Source organism: Rhinolophus sinicus, linkage group LG03, assembly GCF_036562045.2.
Source record: "Rhinolophus sinicus isolate RSC01 linkage group LG03, ASM3656204v1, whole genome shotgun sequence".
NCBI classification, from domain to species: domain Eukaryota; kingdom Metazoa; phylum Chordata; class Mammalia; order Chiroptera; family Rhinolophidae; genus Rhinolophus; species Rhinolophus sinicus.
In genome coordinates, this window is record NC_133753.1 from 58,707,306 (window position 1) to 58,714,874 (window position 7,569).

Sequence of the window (7,569 nt, forward strand, 5' to 3'; positions counted from 1 at the left end):
CATGAGATACTGTAACAACCCCCGCCCTAAAGCACTACAAATCACTTTTCTGTCATTGACCATAATTACTTTCATAGGACCCAGTAAGATGCAAAGGGGTTGGGGAATGGAGTGGCTGAGTACCTTTGTGTCAGAAACAACCTGACCTAATGGAACAAGAGCAAATATTTTTGGCCGTCAGCTACCTCTCTCTACTACAGACTCCAAAGTCACTAAACATCACACTTCTGAACCATATGAGGAACAGCTAAATTATGTGGGGCTAAATTACAAGTTCCTGAAAGAAGTTCAAAGGAGTGGGAGATCATGTTTGGAGCAAACAAAAGGGAACCTGAGTAAGGTGCTGAGAAGTGGGTATGAGGAAGGCATTTCTGGCTGAGAAGTACCAGAGTGAAGATGCAAAATTGGGAAGATAATGATGCACGAGATATATTTATGAGGCGTACCACATGCAGTGATATCTGTCACAGGCTAAGCTCCCAGGGGAGGGCAGCTCTTTGAAAAAATAAGGTTTATAAGTGCTTTTCAGTTGGTGCAGACTGTAGCCTTCCCAGGGACTCCTCAAAATGCAAACCCACAGAGGCCAGGGACCATGTGTTTGCATGTTGTATTTTGCTGCTCAACACCCAGAACTTAGTAATTGCTCAGAAATGATGCACTGTGAATGTTCCATGGACAAAGGTGGACTTTTGAAAAATGAGCCAAGAGGGGGATAATAGTTTCAGTGTTAACTCTGGGGCTTTTCATTACCTAAAAGGAGTTGTAAATTCCTTGACTCCTGTAACAAAAGAAGTCCTAAAATTTGGTAAGGGAGTATATAGTAGAGGTGGTGAAAGATCATTTCCATCAGAGGTGTTGGTGAAAGCTTCTTGGAGATGTGGCAGCCAAGCTGGGCTTTTGTAGAGAATATCCTGAGTAAGGGCACCAAAGTGGGCAAGAACAGAGCAGGGAGTAGTGCCAGCTGGCAGGTACAGTGTGTAAAGGGAGTAAGGTCATGAGGTTGCAGTCATGTAGGGGCTGGAATGCCCGCCTAGACGAGTTTGGAATACGGTGGGTTGCTTGGGGAATATTGTAACTATTATCCATCAAGGGTGTACAGGATTGTCTGAGAAGGGGAGACTGAGGCGCTGGGACAAATCAGGTAGCTTCTGACTTCTCTCTTTTCCTTGTTCATTTACAATCATTTGGCCAATGCCCACTCATCTCACTGGGCATTTAGGGATGAGGGCAGAGGCTTGTTTGTATCCAGTGATTTGTTGAAAGAATGAAATCCTGCATGGGTCCAGGCAGGAGGCCTCAGCAAGGTGGTGGTTTGGGGAGTGGAAGGGCAGGAATGAACTCAAGAGCCACGTGTGAGGTGAGAGGCCTTTTTCCTTCCTAGGCTGTTGAGTGACCTGTGGAAAGTCACTTCTCTCTTTGTCTCCATTTTCCCGTACTTTACCTGGTCCCATTTCTATGAACACTGGGGAAAATTATAGAAGAGGTTATGGAAGACTAAAAGTAAAAGGGTTTGTATAAGATCTTGTGAAGAGAAAAGAAAGGTGAAACAAGTGTGACTGGAGGCTCAAAGTTTCTGGGATGAGTGACCGCTTAAGGCAGTGGGTGCCTTAGTGGCTGCGGAATGCAGGCCCCTGTGCAAAGATGGGAAAAATGAAAACAAACAACTGAATTCATCATGTGTATATGAAATTAGCGATTGTAGAACATGGTTTTGCCCTGGTGGCTGGAAAGGAATATTAGCACATAAGAAAGAAAACTCTTTTCAGCTTGTGAAAAGGCACCAGAACAACAGGAGGTGATCTAGCACAGCAGGAAGCGGCAGCAAGGTGGGAGGTACATCTGTGCACCCTGAGCTTCAGCTGGCACATCTGTAAAAGGAAAGGGATACGGTTCTGCCTAAAAGCTGCCTTGGGTGACCTCCCGTCTCCACCTTCTCCCCTATCTCCCTATTCTGAGCCAACGCCCTTTGCTTCCAGCAATCAGATTCCGTGAGAATCAATGCCTGGGATGGCCCAGCCCACATCACTCTCCATTCCTCTGGTTTCTTTAGGGACACAAAAAGGTTCCTGGCAGGAATATGGAACCCAAAGTTTACAACTACAGTTGCCAATGTGGCACCTTCACCCCAACATGACTTGAGAGATGCGAGTCCCCTTTTGAGAGAATTGACAAAGGACCTTGTGCTCCAAGGTTCAAAAAGTCCTACAGCTAAATCCCAAGGCCAACGTCTTGTACATTTGGAAAGTTCTTTCCAGCTTCCAAAGTGCTGTCACATGGGCATGTTCTCCCCAACACTGAGGCAATAAACAACCCGATGAGACCAGGGTCTGGCTGCTGTACGTTCCAAGGGAGGGGAGGCCTTCCTGACCATGTGAGGTGCCCCACACCCTCTCTCCTCCCTTTCTCACAGCCTTCAGACCCTCAGGGAGTGCTGGAAGAGATGAGCTAGCGGTCAAGGCTCCCAAGTCTGGGCAAGCCCTGCGCCAACCTTTTGTCTCCCAACCATAGCCAGCTAAGAAGAAAGATGCTCCCAGCTCAAATGTGTGGCTGGAACTAGAATCTCAGAAGGGCCGAGCAAATTGGGTCAGACTTCTGTGCTGAGATGGGAGATTCCTTGGAATGACTGCGTGTGTGTCAGCTGCTAAATGATTCTTTTCCCAGCTCCTAAGCCACCACCCTCCCTGTAGGGAGTGTCAGCTGCCAAGGACTGCTCTGCCCTCTGGCTGGTGTGGCACATGTGCTTAATAACAAAGGGCGTCATTTACGGAGCCTTTAAAATGTACCAGGCAGTATGCTAACCACTGTACAAATGTCACCAATTCGCCAGCTTGGATTATGAAATGAACTCATATTCTCTCAAACATGAGCATTAAATGCCTCTGCATCATGTTATGTCTATGTAAGTGCCCCGATGCCCCAGGAAGGCTTCTTCTGTCCAAAGGGTCAGTCCAGGTTAGCACTGCCTTAAGGCATGAAACTCAAAACCTTGCCTAGTCTGCCAAGGAACCTCATTCTTTGTGGGGTGTGTTTGTCACTGTTGAGATTCCATAAAACCCCCCAGGTGACATTCCCTCAATGAAATCTATGACCTGGTGTCTGAGGTGGCCCCTGCCCATTCCAGGAGCCAGACCCTTTCAAACAGGCATTTCTAGCAATGGGAACAAGTCCAAAAGCACTGTGGATGTCAGATGTGTACCTGCTATGCTCTGCTATCCTCTGTCCATGTCACCTCAATGCAAGGACTCTTGGACGTCAAACACCAAGTACCAGGGCGCAGCTCTGCTCTTTATACACAGTGCTCTGAGTTCACACGCAAAGTTATTTTTCCCAACTCAGCTACCCGCCATACTTTCTATTCCTATAAATGGTGAAGAAGAGACCACCTCTCTATACATAACATCAATCCATTTCCTGTCTCAGTATGACCAAGCGTGTTTTTCAGGGAATCATCCACCTTACTTGGTGGGTTATCTTTTTAAATTCTCATACCCCTTTCATTATTAGCTCCATTTCACAATTGAGTAAACAGGTAAATGATGTTAAAGGAATATGCCAGCCATGAGCCTCTTCCATTCCCAAGCTGGGTTTTGGCCTCAAACTCAGCACTCCTTGGCCACAGTCGCTTCTTTACTGGGCCTGTGGCTTTTTGGACAGAAACCCGTGGGAAGAGAGGCTTTATCTGGTCTCACTTATAAGTCATTTGGATACATGAACTTGACTTTTCCAATACCATCTTGGATCACCTTCTATTCCCATAAAGGCCCACCACAGTGAAACACTATGTGCTCCAAACAAGACGTTCAGATGGAAAATATTTGAACAGAAGTTAGATTTGAGTCCCAGGCAAGATCCAAGTATCTGATGGAGAAATCAGAGCGTGGAGGCTATGAGAACAGAAAAGAGAAGGAGCAGGTGGCTCCGAGAGAGACCCATATTCTGGGGTGAGGGTGGAGGAATGTCAACAGGAAGTCAGCGGTGAACCACCAAGCCAAAGCAAATAAAAGATCCAAAGCTGCCCATATGGTCTATCCATAAGGAACATTGCCAAGAAAGAACACAGCAGGGAGAAGAGGAGTGGAAAATCGTCACCTTGCTTAGAAGCCAACAGCAGGAGTAGGTAGCGCTAGCAATGCATTCTGGGCTCTACTTCCTGAGTAACTCATAGGAGGTGTTTCTGACCCTTAGATCTGGGTACAAGAGGCTTGAATCCTATCCCTAACCCCACCTGCACCTAGATTGAAATGAAATGCTCTGCCCTGGATTTCTATGAATTCTTGAGGGCTTATATTATTGCTGTCTCCTCTGCCACTTAAGCTTATCCCTTCCAGTGTGTTTTTTCTGTTGTATTCCGTATTGACCCAGATATCAAACACAATACCCTCCTTTGAATTTCTGTACACCTTTGTCCTAATGTCTTCCAAAGTAAACTTTAAAGGACTTTGGTTTGAGGGGAGATGGAGGAGAGAATTCATCATGATGATGTAAAACAATTGATATAGATGACTATGTTTTATTCTTATATCTGCTTGTTTTGAACTTTTTCACTTTGCTACTACATATGTCTAAATATATGATATTTCTTTCCTGACAGTGGGCAGATGGTATATATATATATATATATATATATATATATATATATATATATCTCCAGATAATAACCATAAATGTAGCTAACATTTATTGAGAATGTACCATGTTCCAGGCACTATTAAGAAATTTATGTAGAGTAATTCATTTTATCCTAACAACTATCACCATTTTACAGACTAGGAAACTCTTTATTAAAAGATTGAGTGGTAAAGTAATTTCTCCAATGGGACACAGCTAATAAATAACAGGACTGGGATTTGAGCCCAGGCGGCTGACTCCAGACCTTCACTCATTACTAGAGCCTATCCAGATTCCTTATCTAGAGCCCAAATATCACTAGAGAGAGTGAAGAACAGCTACAGGAGTAATTGGATCATCTATGTGAGAAGTAGAAGATGGAGGAAGCGGGGAAGGAGCTAGGAGAGCCTGATCGATAATTAAATGGTCAATAGACTCCAGGCACTGAGGGACAATGATCTATTTCATGAAGAGGCTGATTTTCTCCTACAGGCATAGACTCGACCTAGATCCCAGCAAAACTCAGAAAAGAAATGCACCTCTAGTGGACAGGAAAGGTAAACTCAGCCTGAACCTGGAGAAACTGGGATATGAAAACTCAGATAAGAATTCAGGTTTCTTGGAGAACTGGGTTGGAGGCTCTGTCTCTGATCAATGTTGAGGAATATAAGAAGGTTATTGGCTACTTGCCACTGCTAATGAGAATAATGGGATGAAGGCAGGAAAAACAACAAAAGTCTTCCTCAGGAGTTTGAAGATCTCTACATGTACTTAGCTGTCTCTTGATCTTCAACTTCTAACTTTTTTGTCTAGAAACATTTACACCCCCCCCCAATGTCTGTATAAATGATATACCTTTATTGTGGAAAAATTGAAAACAATGCAGAAAAGTATAGAGTAGAAAATGGCAATCACTCAGGGTTCAACTTAATATTCTGTTATATTAGACTCATGCATACATACATGGAAACTAGTCTTACAATAAAGGTCACAATGAAGCTGAATGGGGAAATGCAAATTTTTCATTAAATGATAATGGGAACATTGGATGTCCATTTGGCAAAAGAAACGAATCTTTTAGAATATCTCTGTCTTTCATTATCACTATCATAAAAAATCTGGGTAGATTAAAAATCTAAATCTAAGCTATATAATTGATAGAAAACACATAGGAAAATATCTTCAAATGCTCAAAGTAGGAAAAATGTCTTGAAACACCAAAAGCACTATTCAGGAAGGGAAAGATGGATAAATTCAGCTACTTTATAACTAATAACTTCTATTCATCAAAAAACAATATAAAGGTCCCTTGCTGCAGCCGGCTCCCACTCCTCGTTCTCTCTTTGCTCTGTTGTCGGTTCCTCAGAGCCCCGCGACCGCTGCTTCCACCAATGGAAGAAGAAATCTCTGTGCTCGACATCGACAATGGCTGTGGCACGTGCAAAGCTGGCTTTGCTGGTGATGACGCCCCCGGGACCGTGTTCCCATCCATTGTCAGGGGCCCCCAACACCAGAGCATCGTGGTTGGCATGGAGCAGAAGGATAGCTACGTGGGCAACGAGGCGCAGAGCAAGTGCGGCATCCTGACCCTCAAGTACCCCATCGAGCACAGCAGTGTCACCAACAGGGATGACATGGAGAAGATCTAGCACCACACTTTCTACAATGAACTGCGTGTGGCCCCTGAGGAGCACCCTGTGCTGCTGACCGAGGCCCCCCAAATCCCAAGGCCAACCGTGAGAAGATGACTCAGATCATGGTCGAGACCTTCAACACTCCAGCCATGTACGTGGCCATCCAGGCCGTCCTGTCCCTATACGCCTCTGGCCTCACTACTGGTATTGTTGTGGACTCTGGGGACGGGGTCACCCACATTGTGCTCATGTACGAGGGCCACGCTCTCCCCCACGCCATCCTGTGTCTGGACCTGGCTGGCCCGGAACTGACCAACTGTGTCATGAAGATCCTCACAGAGCGTGGCTACAGCTTCACCACCACTGCAGAGCAGGAAATCATGTGTGACATCAAGGAGAATCTCTGCTATGTCACCCTGGACTTTGAGCAGGAAATGGCCACCGTTGTGTCCTCCTCTTCCTTGGAGAAGAGCTACGAGCTGTGGGACGGGCAGGTGATCGCCATCGGCAACGAGCGGTTCCGGTGTCCAGAGGCGCTCTTCCAGCCCTCCTTCCTGGGAATGGAGTCCTGCGCATCCACGAGACCACATTCAACTCCATCATGAAGTGTGCCATCGACATCTGCAAGGACCTGTATTCCAACACGGTGCTGTCTGGTGGGACCACCATGTATCTCTGCATCCCTGACAGGGTGCAGAAGGAGATCACGGCCCTGGCCCCCAGCACCATGAAGATCAAGATTATGACCCCGCAGGAGCTCAAGTACTTGGTGTGGATCAGCAGCTCCATCCTGGCCTTGCTGTCCACCTTCCAGCAGATGTGGAGCAGCAAGCAGGAGTACGACGAGTCAGGCCCCTGCATTGTCCACCCCAAGTGCTTCTAGATGGACTGCAAGCACATGCGCAGTGTCTGCAGCAGGAGTTAGCGGAAGTCTCAGCTTGTCCCTGAAGACGTGCTAGCCTCCTGAAAGTGGAACAAGCCTTCAAAAAGAAATTGTCCTTGAAACTTGTATCTGACGTCAGGTCTGGACTGTAGACCTGGTTGCTGATTTTGACCGTGCATTCAAGGTAACTGTTCCATCGAAACATGTTTAATACCCTGTACCTCTTTGATTTAAACCCCTAGTGCAAGCAGCTCAGTCACTTGGTGGCTGGAGCGAGGATATGTTTGTGCAAGAGAAGCCCAGGGGCTTGATAATCTGCAAGACCATGTGTTGCTGGATCTGTGTGGGGTATTAGTGTGCAGAGCCGCCTATTCCGGGATTTCTCCAGAGGCTGGCAAGAGTCCTGAACCAGTTGTCATTTCTGTCCTGCCGGTCTGATGGGGA

At 46.1% G+C, this 7,569-nt stretch overlaps 1 pseudogene; it reads left to right on the plus strand.

Annotated features, from left to right (window-relative positions):
• Positions 1-5,999: 5,999 nt before the first annotated feature.
• LOC109446881 (actin, cytoplasmic 2) lies at positions 6,000-7,125 on the plus strand (annotated as a pseudogene).
• Positions 7,126-7,569: the final 444 nt, after the last annotated feature.